Source organism: Pinus tabuliformis, chromosome 6, assembly GCF_031772625.1.
Source record: "Pinus tabuliformis cultivar Carrire ecotype Pingquan chromosome 6, CPIR1, whole genome shotgun sequence".
NCBI classification, from domain to species: domain Eukaryota; kingdom Viridiplantae; phylum Streptophyta; class Pinopsida; order Pinales; family Pinaceae; genus Pinus; species Pinus tabuliformis.
The window spans coordinates 1744178456-1744199264 of NC_142292.1; positions in this window are offsets into that span (position 1 = coordinate 1744178456).

Here is a 20809-nt window from a genome sequence, read left to right on the forward strand (position 1 = left end):
GTAATTGTTTGATTGTTTGTGGTTGCAGGAATTGACTTGAAGGAGGAGCTCATCCGGATCGTCAAGAACGGACTTCAACAACAGCGTTTTGGAATAAGGTAAGCCTAAACACTTGTAGTTTTCATGTTGTAAAAGGTGTATTTAGAGAAAGATCACTCCATTTTGTCTTGTTTGTCATTAGAATGTCTTAGACTTCTAGGAAGGTCAGTCGTGTCCGCACCCTTGACAGATTCCGTGTGACAAATTGGCGACTCCACTGGGGAATCCATTAATGAGAGAGTCTTTTCCTTTATATGAACTTTGCTTTGAGAAAATCATTTTTATTTTCTGGTTTTTGACTGTGAGAATTAGTATTTGGGTGGCTTAGCTGTAGCTTTAGTTGGCTTTAGTTTTTCTTCCTTTTTCCAGAAAGACGCAGTCTCTGTGTGCTGCACAGTGCGTCCTTGGACGCGCTGTTGTCGACTGCACAGTGCGGGGCCGCACCTGTGAAAACGGCTGGCCTGCGTCTTCCTGTAAAAGTTAAGAAAATTCCATTTTTGCATTAAATTACTTTTAGATTTTGTTTTTTCTTAGTGTTTTCCGCCCAGATCCTTTAGTACCCTGTCAAGAATTCTCACCTGAACTCGTTTTGTGAGCTTTGAGTGTTTTAGTGGTTTTCAACGAAGTTTAGACCTAGGGTTTGATTTTTGGTAAGGCTTTGTAGTGACTTTGAGCTTAGAAAGTTGTCCAGCCTTAGATATCTCTGGTTAGTCAACCTTCTTAGAAGTTGAGCCTGCCGTAAAGTCTCCTTGTTTGAGCAACTTGTCATTTGAGTTGTTTTGGGTCAAATTTCGAATTGCTTGTTTTTAAAGTATTGATTTCCATTTTCAAAAAGGACAAAAAGATTAGAATTTTGTTTTGACTAGTTTTTGGTTCTGCAATAAGCTAGTCCTTGATTTGATTGTGATCAAGTAAAACACCTTAGAAATAATCATTGTTAGTTTTGGCCTCGTTAAGATTGCTTAGAGTAAATTTGCCTTTAGTTTGCTTATGAGTGCATTTTCATAGATTTTAAGAGTTTTTAAGATTGTTTTTTTGGTTATATTAGATTTATTTGCTTTATTAAAAGAAAAATACAAAAACATCTTCTTAAAAGTCTTGTTTCAAGTAGCTTTTTGTTTTCAAAAGAAGAAAAGAGTTTTTTCGTGCATGTAAAGAGAAGTTATGTTTTTATGCTTGGAAAAGAAAAACGAATTGTTTCTTTGATTGTCTTCAATTAAGAAGTTGCTTTTATAAGGATTGCATTCTCTCAACTTTTTAGTTAAGCAATTCATCGAAAAAGTAAAGTAGTGGATAAATCATTTTAGGTGCATTTTGTAGTGGTTTCGAGTCGAGTCAACATACCACTAGTTTCACTTCCATCACCTTTTGACTTAAGAAACAACTTTAAAAGTAACGCTTAAATTAAAATCAATCTAGTAATCTTTATTTTTCTAGGGCTCTGAAGCACCAACATAGCTTAGGCTAGGGTCTTGGAGTAGGTGAGTACTTAACTCTCCAAGACTACAAAACCAAACAGATAGTCTATCTTGAGTAGAACAAATCCAATTGTTTCAGTTACATTCTGGGAAAGCTCCTCTTAAAGGAGAAACACGAGCTCGTGTCCGAACCAGTGAGGGGATCATTCCTCCCTCGTTGGGAACGACGCCAGGCAGTACGTATTACAAACGGTAAACCTCGGATTAACCATTGTCGAGGAGCCAGGGGTCACTTATCGGTAAACCTTGGATTGTTGTCAAGGAGCCGGTAAGGGGATTGGAGCTTGCTACTCTGCCCTTGCGTGCTGTCGGAGTTTAGACTGTTCCCCCAGGTGTAATTGTTGTGATTGGTAACCTTAGTGGCCATAATATCTAGGATTCTACCCAAGGTGACGGTGGAGGGAAGGTCCCACTGTACCTGGAGCAGACGTCGGTTATACTCACTTGGATTTTCTGGGGGGTTCGCTTCACTTCGAGACGGTTAAAGTGGAGGAACTTGGTCCAGTCTATTCATTAAGCAGGTTGCCGGGGTAACTGTTCCACCCACTATTTCTGTACTGAATCCTGCGAGGTTGGGCCTAATCACCAACTAGCGCTTTTGGTCCGGAAGACTACTGTTTGTGTGTGGTTTGACGCTCTAGATTATTTAGGCGTGTGCTTCAAATTTGATTGGTTCTTTAGAAGACTTTAGGTGGTTTGATTTGAAATTTTTTACTTTGATTTCGTGTGTTGTAGTTAAAATCTTTAATTGTGGCGGAATTACCGAGACAGTCCCGTAGACTTCGGGGCAAGTCTCCTGAGATTGTTACCGGAATAGATTTGTTAAGAAAACTCCGTAAATCGCGGGGTGAATCTCCTGAAAACATTCCGGGTCATTTAGAAGGGTTAAAGGTCCTTGTAACTCCTCCTAGTGGCAGTAGAGTAGGTTCACCTGAAGAAGGAGAATCTTCTTTGGTAGTCCATCCAGATTACCAAAGATTAGAAACAGGTTACAATCCCGAAGCTGTTACAGTTTCCGAGCTTGCTGGTAGTTTTTCATCTGCCAGTGAAACAGGCGAAGAACCTGAAATTTCAGAACCTGTTACTCCAACTCCTAGTGTTCCTGATTCACCAAGAATAGAAAGAATTATCACCGAAAATCTTCCTGTTGGATTAATTGCTATAGAAGAACTTGTTCCAGAGGAAGAAATAGGCGTTTCTGATTCTGAAGATCTAATTACCCTTGATCTAAGGGAGCGTGAATCCATCTTTTACAGTCCTCCTAGAAGTGAGTCTTGGTACCTTGCATTAACCAATTTTTTAGACAACTCAGTAGGTTTTTCTACACCTCGTACTCCGGTTCCACCTAGAGGAATTCATTCTCCTGTAAATATGTCTGGTCAGTCGTCTGTGTTTTCGCAAAGTCCTGAATCATTTTTACATGGCGGTCCTTCTGTTCCTACTGGGTATCAGTCACTTTCTGGTACCTTTGCGGGAGCATCTCCTCAACCTGTTGATCATGGGTTATTAGTTGGAAACAGTGGTAATGTACCATTGAGTATAGGTGAAGTTTATATGATGTCAGGTTCAACTCCCATTAACCAACCTCAAGGTGGCCAATTACCGCCTGGGGGGCAACCTTCGTTAATGCCTGGGGGGCAACCTCAAGGTACTTCATTTGTGACTGGGGGGCAACCTCAAGGGTATCAACCCCAAGGGTATCAACCCCAGCCTCAATACGTACCCCAAAGTCAACCTCAAGGATGGCAACCTCAAGGATGGCAACCCCAAGGGTATCAACCCCAAGGGTATCAACCTCAAGGATACCAACCTCAAGGTCAAGGTCAACCCCAGTATTCGTATTTACCTCAAGGTTATCAACCTACGGGTCAATACCCTGGTCAAGGTTATCAACCACCTCAAGGGCAATCATATGGGACTACACCTTACAGTTATCAACCCTATCCTCAATACGGCTATGGATCTCAGTATCCTCAACCTGTTACGAGTCAATACCCTGGAATGTTAACATGGGATCCGTCACAGGGTCAACAGATGTCGCAACCAAGTATACAGTCGGTACCTCAAGCAGGACAACCTGCAGTTCCTGGTCCACCCCAGCAACCGCAACCTGTCCAGTCAAGTGTTCAGACCCCTGTAACTTCTGTAGTTACTCAGCCGCCAATTGCACCGAGTACTCCACCTCACACGGCTGCAGCAACTACCGCTTCATCTACCATGCTTACATCTGGAGTATCGGCAGCTCCGGTTTCTACTGTCCCTGTAACCGTTCCTCAGACATCTGTACCGTTGTCTGGACCCACGGTTCAAACCACAGTCCAGATGCCTGCAGGTCAACCTGGTACAAGTACGGTTGTTACTACTCAACCTCAATTTGTTCAACCTCCGTACCAGGGACAGTATCAACCTGGGCAAGCTGCCCAACAACCGGTTTACCAGTATCAACCGTATCCTGGGTACAATTATCAACCACCTCAACAACCCCAGTACGGTCCGGTTAATCCTGGTTTTCCAGGAGGATATAATATCCCCAATGCGAATCCTGTTCCTAGTTATCCTGGATATCCTCCTCCTGGGGCTGGTATTGTGACTCAGAGTTTTAGAGATCCTAACCGGCAGTTACCATTTATTGCGACTTTAGATTTACCCGACTTGACGCGCCTAACGAACGATCCAATTCAATATCTTCCGTTCTGGCCGCCAATGCCAAATAAGTTGCCCAGCGATATACCCAAGTTCGAAGGTAAGTCTGGAGAGGATCCGTCTAATCACGTGATGACTTACCACCTCTGGTGTGCATCAAATTCCATCTCAGATGATTCTATCCGCTTACGTCTTTTCCAGCGTACACTCATTGGTCTCGCAGCCAAGTGGTACATTGAGTTGCCACGGGCTTCTTTTTACAACTTTAGCCAGTTAGCTACTTCATTCTTAACTCATTTTCAGTTACCAGTCAGATACGATAATGGTACGGAATTATTAACTTCGCTAAAACAATCGACATCCACGTACATTTCTGATCACATCCATGAGTGGAGACGTCGAAGGAGATTAGTGAAAGTTTTTATCCCGGACCAAATTTTAGCTGAATGGTTTGTAAAATCATTATTACCAAGAATTACTGAAGATGTAGCTAAGGCCGGCGTAGTTACTGAGGAGCAAGTCATTGCTCAGGCACAATACCTTGACTTAGTTTACACTCAGTCGGGTACGTTACACGAGAAAATTCCGGATCTTCCAAAGTCAAACCAAATCGCTGCTGCTCCTTCGGGATCTCATGCCGCTGATGGTATGATCGGTATCGTGACTACGAAGAGTAAGAAGAAGTCTTCCAAGACCTCCAATACTCCAATTATCACTTTGCCTGATTCTCCGACAGGAGAGTCTTCTCCTCCTGAACTTACCGCCGACATTCACGCTGTAGAGTCATCTACGGCCAAATCCAAAAACGGTGGAAAGAAGAAAGGAAAGAAGAAGGCTAAAGCAGACAAGGCTCCAAAGGAGAAAACGGAAAAGTCGGAAACCAATGACGAAAAGCGCAAACCTCGTTATCCTTGTCTCATTTGTGAAGAAGATCATTTTACGAGAGACTGCCCTCATCGGGCCGAGGTAGTGAAAATAGTTAAAGGTTCTCCGACTCCTGCTGTGTTAAAGAATCCATTCCCCGAGCAGGAAAATAAGATGATAGGTTCTTCTTCGAATGCCAGTGAAGAACCCATTTTGATGATGTCTCATGTCAGGATTGCGACTCGATCGCAAGATTATGGTAGTAAGGCTCCTGTTGATGGTAAAGAAGCAGAATCTTCTAACTCTAACCCATCAACCTCAGCTCCTGGTTCCGATCCACTACAGATCGAAAAACCTAACCCAGACTTAGTGATTAAGCCGCCCGCCAAGGGTGTACTTCGAAGGTCTGCTTTCAATCCACATGCGAGAGCAGCCCAGAATTACAACATTGTTGAAGACTTAGCTGTTTCACCTTCAGCAATGTCGGCACTCGAAGTGCTGCAATCATGTCCAGCGCAACGAAAATTGCTTTTGTCGGCTATTGGAGCTGTCGATGTTCAGGACCCGAACCTAATGATCTTTGATCTAGAAAGTAGTACACCGCGTCTCCCCCATCAAATGGCTTTCCAAATTCCAGTGATAGTCAAAAACAGGCCTATTCATCGGACTGTGATTGATGAGGGAGCTTCTACGTGTATTATGTCGATTCAATGTTGGAGATCGCTTGGTTCTCCTTCGTTGAACCAATCCCCCACCATCCTTAAGGCCTTTGATGGCCGTGGGTTCCGTCCGTTTGGTATTCTACAAGAATTGCCTATAGGGGTCGAAGGTAAAACCGTTAGTCTGGATGTGGAAGTGGTTGATGCCCCTCTAGACTACAACCTTCTTTTGGGTCGAAGTTGGTCATATGCTATGACAGCGGTCGTTTCATCGGTCTTCAGAGTCATTAAGTTTCCACATAACGGTAAGATCGTGACTATTGATCAGCTGACATACTTTTCATCCGACCCAACCTCTTTAGAAACTATCCAGCATGTTGGTAAAACGACAATCCCTTATAGGGACATTGGTGTAGGTTTAGTTAAGGATTCCGGTTTACTGGGAACTTTTCCTCTCCCTCCACTCAATGCAGACCCTTCGTTCGCAACAATTCATATGATCACGTCAGAAAACATTATTTATGATGATCCTTGGTATGTTCCCTCTGACTCTGAGCTAGACTCACTCGGTGATGTTATGCCGTTGAGTCCGTATGAGATTGCTTATGAAGCTCTTATGTCTTTTACCGACTTTCATTCAACCGACCAAATGAATGTGGTCAGTGAAGAGTCACTTTTCACCTCACCCTTAGAACGGATAACGTTTCCCGAAGAAGTGTCATCTGACGAACAACTTCGCGAAATCCTAAGTGTAGATGATCTACCATGGGAAGATCTCCATCACAGATCTTCGTTTTTACCTAAGGATGATGCTTTGAAAATGATTTTTCATCTATCTTTACCGCTGAATATGTCAAAGACGCTCAGGATCCAACGAAACATTCTGATTCAGAGCTGAATTTAGGGAATATTTCTCGTACTATTCCCATTGATATTTCAGTGAAGCCCGGAATCAAGGAGAACATTCATATAGGTGCCGCATGTACTGACGAAGAAATTGAAACTTACAAGGCCCTATTCCAAGAATTCCGCGACGTGTTTGCCTGGTCCTACGAAGAAATGCCAGGAATCGATCCTGCCATTGTTGTTCATGAAATCAAAACCTACCCGGATGCTAAACCCATTCGGCAACGGTTGCGTCAGATTCACCCTCGAAAAGCAGCTGCAATCAAAGCCGAAGTCGAAAAGCTGTTGAAAGCAGGTTTCATTTATCCGATCCCGTTAACGGATTGGGTATCGAATATTGTTCCCGTCAATAAAAAACAAGGAACAATAAGAATCTGTATCGATTATAGGGATATCAATCGAGCTTGTCCAAAAGACAACTATCCTACGCCTTATATCGATCAAATTATTGATGATTGTGCCGGAAGTGAGATGTTTTCCTTCATGGATGGTTTCTCGGGTATAATCAAATCAATATTCTACCTGCCGATCAACCAAAAACGGCATTCATTTGTCCATGGGGGACATTTGCTTATTGCAAATTACCTTTTGGCCTTAAGAATGCCGGTGCTACTTTTCAACGGGCCATGTCTTATGCATTTCATGACATCAAGCACATTGTGCAACCCTATCTCGATGATTTGCCTGCTCATTCTTTACACCGAGCTGATCACCTTGTCCATTTACGAGCAATCTTTATGAGGTGTAGGCATTATCGAATTCGGTTGAATCCCCACAAGTGTGTTTTCTGTATAGAAACAGGTCGATTGCTGGGATTTGTTGTTTCCAAAACCGGCATTCGCGTCGATCCCTCGAAAGTCGAGGCTATCATCCAATTGCCTCCTCCTTCGAGTTTGCGCCAACTCCAAAGTTTGCAAGGGAAAGCAAACTTTTTACGCCGATTCATCCCTAACTACGCCGAGGTCACTAAAGGTTTTACACGGTTGTTGAAACAGAACGTACAATTCTTTTGGGACGAGATTGCTCAACAATCTTTTGATGCACTGAAACACGCGTTGACCCATGCACCGTTATTGCATCCTCCCAACTACAACCAGGACTACTTCTTATACCTCGCAGCTTCGCATTCCACCAGTTAGTTCAAGAAGATGAATTCAAGGCAGAGCATGTGATATATTACCTTAGCAGAACCTTAAATCCAACTGAGTTAAAATATTCGCATGTGGAGAAATTGGCCCTGGCAGCCGTTCAAGCTGTCCAGCGTTTTCGTCACTACATTCTTCTCCGCAAAACTACTGTTATTTCGGATTGCAACCCTATGATTTATATCTTGACAAAACAACTGCTAGGGGGCAAGTACTCTAAATGGATCGTCATCCTGCAAGAGTTCGACTTGGAGTTTGAGAAGTCCAAGTCTAAGAAATCTTTAGTCTTCGCGGAATTGATGTGTGATTTCCCGAGTGCTGACACAGAGACTGTGGCAGAGGAGTCCATTGCGGACGAATCTTTGTTTCTTATTAGCACTGTAGATCCGTGGTATGGGGATATAATCATCTATCTCCAAACCCAAACCTTTCGGCCTGAAGCTTCCAAGGAAAACCGTCGAAAAATTCGGTTTCAATCCCAGCAATACAGAATTATTGGAGATACACTTTATCGCCTGGGGGCAGACTTAGTTTTTCGACGTTGTTTAACTCACGATGAGGCTGAGAGAGTTTTGAATGATTGTCACTCTGGAGCATGTGGCGGTCATATGTCTGGGTATGCCACAGCTCAGAAGGTGTTGCGCGCTGGCTATTTCTGGCCGTCTATGTTTAAAGATTGTATCCTTGCCGTCAGAAAATGCCACAACTGTCAAGTGTTTGATCGCAAGATGCGCGCTCCACCTGCTCCTCTCCACCCTATAATTGCCGCTGGTCCATTCGCCAAATGGGGCATTGACTTTATTACTTGTAACCCTCACTCGGCCGGGGGGCATGCGTATATCATCCTTGCGGTTGATTATTTTACTAAGTGGGCCGAGGCGATGCCTACATTCGACGCAAGCGGCAAGACAGCTGCACTTTTCGTATTCAATCATATCATAACTAGGTTTGGTGTCCCACAAGCAATCATTACGGACCATGGAAGCCATTTTCGAAATGTCATGATGACTGAACTTACAAGCCAGCTTGGTTTGCGCCACGATAGCTCTACACCTTATTATCCGCAAGCCAACGGTTTGGTTGAGTCAATCAACAAAGTTCTAGTCGTCATGATTCGACGGATCATTGGTATCCATCGAACGAATTGGCATAACATGTTATTTTCGGCACTATGGGCATATCGAACTTCAGTGAAAAATTCAACAGGTTTCACCCCTTTTCAGCTAGTTTATGGCTTAGAAGCTGTGTTACCTATTGAGTGCGAAATCCCATCACTTCAAATGGCTGTCGAATTACTTCCAGCTACTTCCGAAGAGGAGAAACGGTTGTTATACTTAGCTAAATTAGATGAGACTCGACGTGACGCTACTTTAGCTATCGAGACTCACGCGAAACGAATGAAAGCTCAGTACGATAAAAATGTAACCCCTCGAAGTTTTTCGGAAGGAGACCTAGTACTATTATATGATCAAGCTAACGATAAGCTAGGTGCTGGAAAATTCGTTCCCATGTGGCATGGGCCCTACATTGTAAAGCGAAAGCTAGCAAAAGGGGCTTATGAGTTAGTTGATTTTGATGGGGACTCTTTGGGCAAACCCAGAAATGGACTTTACCTAAAGAGGTATTATGCTTAAAATGATGGATGGAGAAATTTTTAGATAGGTTAGATTTCCTTTCTAGCTAGCAAGTGTGTTAGTTTAGTCAGTGTGCTTAGCTTAGCAAGTGTGGTTTTTCGTCATTATTTTGGCTCATCTTGGTTTTACTCTTGATATTGTAGATGTCGACGCCTCTCCAAACATACATTGGATTTGCTGATGGTGCTTGTCGTAGTACACGGAATATCTCTTCCGCAGCTTGGGTTATCTATTCGCCCTCTGACGAGTTAGTTTCTATGCATGGGGTAAGCCTCGGTCAAACAACGAATAACATTGCAGAATACAGTGCAGTGGTTGAATTATTATCCGAATCTATTTCATTTGGAATTCGACGTTTGATAGTGAGGTTAGATTCTGAACTTGTTGTATTACAGCTTAATAGAGTTTATGCCATTAGAAATCCTGTGTTATTAAGGTTGTTTTTGAGAGTGCGTCTCTTGGAACGTGAATTTGATTACATTGAATATCAACATATTCCAAGGTCTTTGAATACATTAGCAGATGCAATTGCTTCTCAAGTGTTGGACAGACATTTATAATAATCATGCAAGTAAATTTAAAGACATTTCATCATACATGTTAAACAAGATAAGCCGATAATAGTGATATATAGATATAGATAGAAGTGTGTCCAAAAATATATACATCGTCTTCGATCATAGGTTTAACACACCTTATGATCGGCAAAATGATAGTGCAAAAAGTCAAAAATGTCACATGTGACTACAAAAGTGACTAGTCAATCACTGGTGGTGCTCTCTGTACGACACCACTGCGCGGGCTATCTTGCGCAGAAATCTCCTAAACGGTCCAGGGACTGCAACCACGAAGCGCTGAAGCCTCATTGGAATGTCATCCATAGTAGTCTCAGGTATATCTGCCGTGAGACGCTCTAGATCATGCTCCAAATCGGCTAGTACTTCTGCTGTCGCATCCTGTAAGGCCGGTGCCGGTGCAGCTGGATGTCGTCTGTCGTAAGGCCGGAGATTGGCTGGACGCTGTGGTCCAACATCTGCATTTTTAAAAATTTTACTGTTACTTTGAGACGATATATATGAAAAATAAAAAATACATAATTAGAAAACTTGTGAAAATGAAAGTACCTCTGTCATCCCATTGTTCTCCCTGTGGAAGAACCATGTCCGGATCACCTCTGAAATCCATTCCGGCATATGGAAAGTCTTGTATCACAAAAAGCTGGCCCTCTAGCCAGTCGAAGTAACTGTCAGAGAATCGAACCACTGCAGCACCCTCGTCAGGATGCCGGGCCATCACCGCAACCCATCGAACAAGCTTTGGCTCCCGAGGACCCAAGTCATCAACAGTGAGTTGCTGAGGGATCAGCATAGGAACTCTCTCCAAGGCAAAGCTCACGACTAGAGGCCCATATCCAAAAGTCTTTAGTCGTCCGTTCTTTGCCTTGGTTAGTTGGCTCTTCATATGAGCCGACACAGCTTCGCACCAGTTGAAGATGGTGCCTTGGTAACAGTCAACTGCCATCCGCATTTGGGATCCGGAAGCAATGTGCAAGGCGGCCGCGCCACAAATCCTAGTGACCGTAAATGCAATAACTCTAAGTTCCGCCAGAGCGATGTGCTTTATCTCCACGCCCTTTTTATGGCGAGTCCCTGGTCTGCACCACTCCTCGCGGAGATCATCAAGGGATTGGCCACCCGGCCTGGTCCCCGCAAGGTTGAGTTGCTCACCTCTGTTTGGCAAGCCAGTGAGAAAGTATACATCCGAGGGCTCTATCTCGAGCTGGTGCCCTCCAATGTAAAAGCATTGATCTTGAACGTTCCATCGCTCAACTAGCCATTCCAAAAATCTTACCTGGCCCCTCATGCCCGGTATGGTCCAATATTTGTACAATCCACATGTTCTTAAGGCATCCAGAGAGGGTTGGTGGTTAATCGCAGCTTCATCGTCTTCTACGTGCTCTCTCTCTCTCCAGTCTAACATGTTTTGGGCCCTGCACATCAAAAGAGTCAATTAGAAATTAATTTGAGAAAATTTGGTGGTTTTTTGAGAGAGTTAGGGTTTTGAAATGCGCCCTTTGCGGAAGACGCACCCCGGCTTTTTAGCACAGGGCGTCCGGACGCAGCTCGCCTGAAGGCGGACTGCGTCCCCAGACCTTTTTCCCGTGTGAGAAAAAGTCGGGGGACGCGGCTCACCCGAAGGGCACCTGCGTCCGCCGAGGGGCGCATTTTGAACCCAAAACCCCCCCAAAAAATGAAACAGAGACCAAAAACAAAAAACTAAACGGATAAAAATGAAGAGTGGGATGTGTAAAATACCTCGGTGAAGCGGCGTTCGATTCCGACGGTCAGATTTTCCGCAGCAACCACGGGAAGTTTCTTGTCAAAAGCTCCTTTTTCAACCTCAACAGTGAAACGGTAAAAATGACATGGTAAAAGGTCTTTTTATAGGTTTTTTGGATGAATTAGTTCATTTTTTACCATGAAAAGATGTTTTCAAATGTATTTTTGCCTATTTTAAACAGGTATGAGTAATGTGTCGCTTTTGTGCAGGACGAAGGGATTTCAAGGGAAATTGTAATTTTTCACAAACAAAATTTCAGAGTCATCTTTTAAGCCCTTTTCTGACTCCTAAAACATGAAAAGATCGCCGAGTGTTTCTTTTTCACTCGTTAAAACGGAATTAAAAGACGGTCCCCTTTTAGCTCTTTTCTGACCGTAAAATCAGGAAAAGATTGCCGGGTTTTTGTCGTTTCAAACTCGATAAGGAAATAAAACGACGTGTCTTTGATCGCTTTTTACTTTTCAGGTCAACGATACTATTATGAAAGTACTCCTTGGTCGCAAGATCAAGCGGTTCCCCCAGGTATTATTTTATACTTTTTCGGGCTTGAGGGACACAAATATACGAAAAAGTTCAACGTGGAGTTTCCTTAAGTTTTTCAGACTCTCTAAAATTGAAAAACGCCGAGTTTCTCCTATACTGGGCTCGTTAAACTTTTACAGTAAAGGACCTGTTCAATTACAAACAGGAACGAACCACTCCTTCCTAGGGTTCGCATTTAAACTAGGTTGGACTCGTCCGAAGGATGAGCTTATAATCAAGCATATGTTATCCTCCTCAAGCTTGTTAAAAATAAAGAGGTACTTGCCAGAAATGGTGGGGGAAAAAAGAGAAGAATGAACCTATTTGTCACCTTTTGCCTCAGAAGAAACTTTATTACCGCTCTTGAACACGACACTTTTCATTCACCTGGGTTGGGAAATCTTTTACCTCACAGTTGACTAAATCACTTTGAAAATCTTTAACCGGGTTCAGGGATCAACTTTGAGTTATTCGTCACCAAACCATCTGTTGTGTCGTTATGTGTTCAAGAGGTCTGCAAGCAAAACTTTCATCTGCAAAATACTTGTCATCCATTGACCATCCCTGAGTCAGTCCTTACAGCAACATTTCTTCAACTTGAACAATGATTTCGTGTTGCAGGCTTGCCTGCAACGGGTCGCTTTCTATCGACATCGACACATTATCTAGAAAGATGACTTAGGAATCGACAGTACCTTGAAGTCTGCATGCATCAATGGCAGGTTTCTCGCCTTTGACGTCAGTTTACATCATTGACTTTCGATCAGAGGATTCCGTGAAGTGTTCGACATCAAAACATCTATTCACATTTCACGGGTTGTGCTTGGTACTTTGAGAACCATTGACATTACTGGTGGTTTCTCTCACGCTTGTTAACAGTTTACATCATTGACTGGTAATCAAGTGGTTTCTACCATGTTCGACATCGAATCATTTAATCACATGGCTAGAATCGTACCAATTCGGGAAGTAGAAGTGAAGACCCTGGATCTAGTTTCTACCATCCAGGCTGCGAGGAGTTTTGTATTCATTATCTATGTAGACTAATCATAAACAGATGGCTGCGTCCATACTGTGTCTACAAAAGTCTATAAAAATGATGTACTGCAAGATCATTCCTGTATCAGAATAGTTAGTCCATTAGTTAAAGTTTTGAATCTGAGTATGGGAATGCCTACCTCAGTGATGATATAATCTTATCCATGTATTTTGTGTTGAAAATTGCAGGTTCCAACCAGGCCATCCACAAGGCAATCCTTGAAATGATAAAGCGCTTCACCCTTCCTAGAATTACAAAACCCTATTCTATTCCAGGCTTCGCACTTTAGGGGGCAATCTGTTACACTAAAAAATGTCACCTTGACTACTTACAGTTAGTATGGCTCCAATCAACAAGTCATGCTACCCTCTTAGGCAAGTCTCATGCCTCTGTTATCCATCTCAAACTCAAAGAAGAGAGAAAGTCTTGTAAAAATCATGTTTATCTCTGGGGTCGCAGGTTCTCTCTAGCCTTACCTGCGGGGACGCTGACCATGTTCACAAAATCGCGTCCATAGACGCTCTGTATGTTAAGGGACAGGTGCGTCCCTCTGTAAAAGGCAAAATGCGCGAGTTTTATCTTGAAAAAGTTACTTGTGGTTACTTCTAGAACATTCTAGAGGTCGGTTTGATGAAATGGATGCGCCTCCAGTTGGTTCATGTATCTCTATTAAGGGGGAACTTATCCCATCAATAAGGGAGCTATCCCACCCATAGAGGGGGATGATCCCATTGATAGTGGACCTGAATAACCTCTTTACAGCACTATAAATGAAGGCATTGAGCCAGAAGGAGAAGAGGTTGGAGCTATACATTTTCTTTGGGTAAATGCTGCAGGATTTAGGTCTTCCATTAGAGCCTTTGTGAGGAGAGATTGTCTTCACTTGATTCTACTTGGGAGAGGGTGAGCTTTGTCAAAGTAGAGGAAAACCCTTGATGGACCCTGGGAGGAATTTGCACAACACCAAGGCCAGGTTGTAAGAGTTTCTTTGTTTCGTTATTAATACAAACTGGTTTATTTTTCTCAATAGCTTGTGTTAATGAGTTATTTCATGTGTTCCTTGGTCTGCATGTTGAATATATGTTTTATTATATGAAATGCAAGTGCTTGGTAATTGTTTGATTGTTTGTGGTTGCAGGAATTGACTTGAAGGAGGAGCTCATCCGGATCGTCAAGAACGGACTTCAACAACAGCGTTTTGGAATAAGGTAAGCCTAAACACTTGTAGTTTTCATGTTGTAAAAGGTGTATTTAGAGAAAGATCACTCCATTTTGTCTTGTTTGTCATTAGAATGTCTTAGACTTCTAGGAAGGTCAGTCGTGTCCGCACCCTTGACAGATTCCGTGTGACACTATCACCATCCCATCGAATTCCTCTCATAATCTCTTGTTGGAGCATCAAAAACCAAGATATAATCATGATTCATGGCTCAAATCATCTTGTAGGTTTTAACCCTGTACAAAAATTACCTGCATATGAATTATAAAACACATAAAATAAAAAATGCGAGAGCATAACACATATACACAGAGATTTTCCCCTGGATCTGTTACCGGGAAAAGTGTCTATTTAGAACGACTCTATCCCACTAAGGTGTGACAGTTACGTTAGAAACAAATAGAGAAAACTACTTTTGTATTTCCTTTATGAATTAAAGATAGAGGGGGATAGGAAGAACCGACCTGTGTCTTGTGTTATTCCTTTGATCCAATCCCTCTCTTCTTTGACAGCTTCCAGCTAGCTGCTTCCTTACTTGCCCAGCTTCACCAAGTTTCTGTAAGATCACAGAAGAAGAAAACTACACAAATACATGGATCTATATTCATAAAAAGCTTAGGATTAGATTTAAGCTAAACATACAAATGTAACAAGCATCAATGATACACAAGCATGTAGGAGAAACTCAAATAGTTTTATTGATATAACAAGAAGATCCAGGAGGAGTTACAATCGATGATTCCTGATCCAGCATCAACCTCCCAGCAAAGAAGCCCCTCTTCACCTCCAACAAAGCATAAATCACCCAATACTCTGATATCTATCTCAAAACCAACAGCAATTCTTTGCAATGTACAAAATTCCAGCCTCTGGATCTCTGGGATGAGGGATCCATATATAGATGTATGCAAGGAGGATGAGTCAGCTTATGATTTGACTAGTGTCTTCTCTCTGTCAGTTCTTGCTTCCACTTGGAGACTGAGAGCCTCTTACTCATCCTTGGTCGAATTCAGTGAGGCAAGTGTCATTGGAGAAGATTCTGGAAGCTTCCATTGTCTTTCCACCTCACGGAATGGCACTGCCATTTGTCATTTCCCGCTCAACGCACCCTGATAGTGCATTTAGGTGTGTTGCAACGCACCTAGCTAGTGTATTTGGGTGCTATGCAACACAGCTAGCCAGTGGAGCAGCTGAAATGATCCTGATTTGACTGATTCTGAGCATTTTCTGGTGGAGAACTTCTGGGAGAAGCTGTAATTTGTTGACCTTGTTCCTTTAGGGGTCGGAACAACACTTTTAGGGACTTAGGATCCCTTGGTTTAAGGACATTTCATGCTCAGAGCTGCAAGGCACAAAAATGTCTATAACAGTTGCCCCCTAAAGTATGAGGCCGTTAATCGGGTGAAATGCTTTATTATGAGGATCCGAAGTTCTTTCAATGCTGGGAGGAGACCTGTAATAAGATACAATACAATACATTATCTTCATACTATTTTTCATGATCGAGCTGAGGCAGGCATTCCCATGCTCAGCTTTATAAATTCATTTTCATGTACATAGGACAGACAATCGTCTGAGTGTAGACTGATGATTCTGATAGAGCCATCATCCTTTTGGTAGGATGATTATCTGTGCTGCAATGATGTACATTTAATGTCTTTATTTTCCTGAATATATATCGCAGCCCGGATGGATGAAACTAGATCTGGGGTCTTCAATCTCGTCCGATCTTAACTCGAAGTACAAGTCGATCCATGTGAGAAATTTTCTGAAGTCGAACATGGAAAGACATCGCTTGATTACCAGTCAATGATGTAAACTGTTAACAAGCGCGAGAGGAATCACCGATAATGATAATGACCCTCAAGGTACTACAGTACAATTCACGTGGTGTGAATAAAGGACTTGGCGTCGAACACCACACAAAATCTTTCGGTCGAAGGCCATTGATGTAAACCTGTCGCCGGAAGTGAGAAACTTGCCATTAAGGCATGCAAGCTTCAAAGTACTGAATGGGGTGTTCCTAGATCAACTTTTTGGATAATGAGCTGATGTCGACAAGAAGCGATTCGTCAAAGGAGGGCCTTAATGAATCCCACATCAATGACACGGAACGGAGCAAATGATTTTGATGGAGGTGAAAACAATCTGATGATATACGGTTCAGGATGGCAGTCATGAAAGAATGAAGTATAATGTATGGTAGTGGATGGGACACAGGTGACTTCTCTAGATGACTTCTCTTGAACATGTCGGCGACACTTATGTGATGGATTGGTAGCATTTACCCCAAATGTGGATGGTATGGCGTGACCATGGTGATGTGACCGGTGAATGAAACAATCCAACCCGACTCGGACACGGAGTGGAAGTGTCATGTTCAAGAGCGACTTGCTACCAATAAAGATTCTTTGAGTTTTCTTCCCAATTTTTCCCCAGTCATTGTTGACCAGTACCTCTTTATTTTTGTCAAGCTTGAGGAGGATAACATATGCTTGTTCTATAATTTTCCCTTCGGGAAAACCCATCGCTATGTTTTAACGAGCCTAGCGATAGTGAAACTCGTTCTCGTCTAAAGACAAGTTTGTCGCTATTAATCTTTTTAACGAGTTTAACGACAAAGATAACTCGGTCCTTTTCATTTTTAGAGAGTCTGAAAAGGTACGTAAAGGTAACTCCAAAATTCCTTTTTCGTCATCTAATCCCTTAAGTCCGAAAAAGTATAAAACAATACAGAAGGGATGAATTTTCGATAGTTTTAACGAGCCGAACAAAACAAGCGCTCGATCTTTTTGTGCAATAATCCCTCAGGTCCAAAAAGATTAAAATCTAGAGGAGGGATAGCACTTCCTATCCCTTTAACGAGCTGGAAGGTCAAGGACTCAGCAATCTTTTCATATTTTACGAGTCAGTTGAAAAGAGCTTAAAGAAGACTCGTCTTTTGAGGAACGAGTGATAAAATGGGTAGCAGTTGATTCCAGGTAAGGTTTGGAATTTTCCAATCACGGCAGTGTCACAAGGATGGCTAGTGAAATCACTCTTCGCAGCTGTTCCTCAAAATGGGTAAACAGTCAAATGGAGGTGAATGATCGGCCAATGGAAAAGTGGAGGTGATGTTGCAAACATGACCAAGGCTTTAATGGCTGAAGTACTACATTCACGGTGGTTATTTACCGGGGAAATAGTTCATTTTTTAACGAGCTTAAAAGCGGGTGGAAACATTTGCTCGGTGCGGGTTTATTTTTTAACGAGCTTTAACCTTGCGGTAACACTGCTCAATCAGATGGTCTTGTTTTGATTTTTTACCATAAATAGCTTTGTCCTTCCAAAGATCGTACTGTATTTTTAACTGCTTCATCAAACTAGTCAGAAATGAACAATATTTGCTTGAAAACGAGATTAAAACGCTAATATTTTACTTTGAACTACGTAAAAGTAATTAAAAAGTGTTTTTTACCTCTCATTTTACCATTTCATTTGAACTTGGTTTGTTGGAGCTTTGGAGGTGCTTTTCCCCCTCGATTTTCATCGGTTGATTTCGGGAGATTCTGTGGACGATTCTCGGCGCCGTCTGGACCAGGTAGGAGCTAAACCTGAGCTTTTTCATTTCATGGTTTCCATTTTGCATTTTGAGCCTGATTCCCTGCTAGTCTGAGCCCCTGGGGTTTGAGAGACTCGTTCTGCCATCAACGCACCCCCAGTGTATCGAAACCTGCACTGAATGCTGGCCTGTCTGAAGGCAATCTGGCTTTCAACGCACCTAGAACACTGCTGCAGGTGCGTTGGGCGCAGAAAGGGAATTTGTTGCACAATTTTTGATGGAATTTTTGCCTGTTTCTCACCGAAATCAGGATCTAACTCCTCTCTTGTTTGTTTTTCTTATAGATTTTGGAGCAAAATGACCCTTACATGGCGAGAACACGAGCATGAAGAAGAGGACATGATTGCCCTACATGATCCAGTTACAGTGAACGCGCTGCGGAATTGTGGCTTGCTGAAGTTCTTCCGCATTTCTAGCATGAGACAGCAGATCAACTTACTGCAGTATTTGCTCGATGCTTGGGATCCTACTAATCAGGTTTTCTAGATTAGAGGCAAATCTATCCCCTTGACTGCAGTAGACATCTATTTCTTAACTGGCTTGTCGAGGCGGGGTGCCCCCATCTCTTTGTCAGGTTCGGTCCGAGGAGGCGATTCTGTGAGAGATTATGTCCGCCGGTATTGCAGAGAAGGATCTCAGCCGAGTAAAGATAGCAAGATCATCATCAGTGACGTCACTGACAGGTCCCTTAGGACTATCCTGTTTACTTTTGGTAGGATGGTCGGTAGTGCGTCTCTTCATGTAGCCAACCGATCCTATATGCAGCATGCCTTGGAATGCCTCCAACCGAAGGTGTTCAACTGGTGCGACGCAGTACTTCTTGTGATGAAAGAACAGTTGACCAAGGTAAAGAACGGGAGGTTGAAGAACTTTGGGTACAGTTCTATTTTGACCACCTTTACCTTGGAGAAGATACCACTGATGCAGCCGCAGTACATTGCACTCGATTTACCTTCTCCTACTGAACCACGTATGCAGAGATGGGTTGACCATATGTCTAGGCATGCTGGCCAGTCTCAGATTTCATTTTCTGATACCTTCTTCAAGTGGTTTGATCGTCAGGAGATGGTTTATTCCGAGTATCCATATGCTGGCATGGACTTCCAGGGTGATCCAGATTTAGTACTGCCGGATGGCGAGCAGTGGGGTGCTATTGGTAAAACCTCTGACCATATTGCTATTTACTGTTTTTGTTTATAATGTCCTTGTGCTTTATTCTATCAAGACTTTAATCAAACTCATGTGTACATGCAGATGTTGGTCCTGTTCATCCAGTAGTTCACCTGAGAGTACCAGCTGTTGCTCCAGCAGGAGAGGCCGCCGGAAGAGCTATTCTTCGCGACCTCGATGTGGCTGAGACTCTCACAGCTTTACAGGAGTAGGTTGAGGGCCTCACTCTCGGTATACCAGATGTGAGGACTGACGAGCTACCTTTGCGGTTACAGCGGCACACTACTGGTGTGCCTAGACGATGGACTCGTCTCCTACGCATGATCGCACAGGCTATGACTTGCTATCATGAGCATCATTAGACTAGGGTGCCCCCTAGCATTTTGAGTTTTTGGGTCATGTGACCGATTTTGTCTTGGTTACAGAACATAATGTGTAAACCATAAACAGCTATATATATTTTTGATTTTCGGGGTTTTATTTTGGTTGAGCTATATGATCCACATGTAAAAAATTGATGATGTGTTTCTTTTTATAAATGTTGCAAATGTCTATCTAACACATAGTTTGCTAACGAGTCGGTTAATGTGTTTAAGTTTCTGGAAATATGTTGGTATTGAATAAGATCAAATTGTCTTTCCAAAATATTAACCCTTAGGAACATGCGATAAATAGCTGGGTTTTGGACGGAATATATACCATTGAGTTGTAGTATTACGAGTTGTGAGTCTAGCCTGACAATTAGTCGGCATATACCATGAGTGATGGCATCAGAGAGAAGTTCTATCAACACACTATACTCAGCGATGTTATTCGTTGATCGACCAATACATACACCTCTGAAACTTACTAACTCGCCGCTTGGATCAAAAATGGCCCAGGCTGCGGAGGACAGGTTCCGCGAACTACGACTCGCTCCGTCGGCATATCCAACACATGGCTCCAATAGGTTTGACATCTGCAATAAGTGTAAAAAGTGGATTACTCGACCAAAACAAACACTTTAGCGAAAACAAAAATATAACAAAAGCATATTGGTTACTATTTATGCATAGTAACGCTTGAGGTACAACCCATTACGAGGTTGCGCCAGTGGAATTCTGTCATAATCCATTAACTCGTAGGCTCCTTTCGCTAACACTCGTTTAAAAATATAGGGGCCCATCCATAAAGACTTAAATTTACCTGCTCCCAATTTATCGGATTCTTGGTCGTAAAGCAAGACCAAGTCACCTTTCGAGAAGACACGGGGTTTGACATTTTTGTCGAACTGTGCCTTGACTCGTTTTTTATGGGCTTCGTTAGCCAAAGCGGCGTCACGACGGGTTTCATACAATTGGATTAATTCCAAGAAATGAGCCTCTTCTTCTGAAGTTCCGGGGAGGAGATCAATCGCGAGTTTGAGAGACGAGATTTCACACTGGATTGGTAAGACTGCTTCCAGGCCATACACCAGTTGGAAGGGTGTGAACCCGGTTGCATTCCTTACCGATGTTTGGTAAGCCCACAAGGTTGAGTACAGGATTAGGTGCCACCTTCTTTTGTGAACT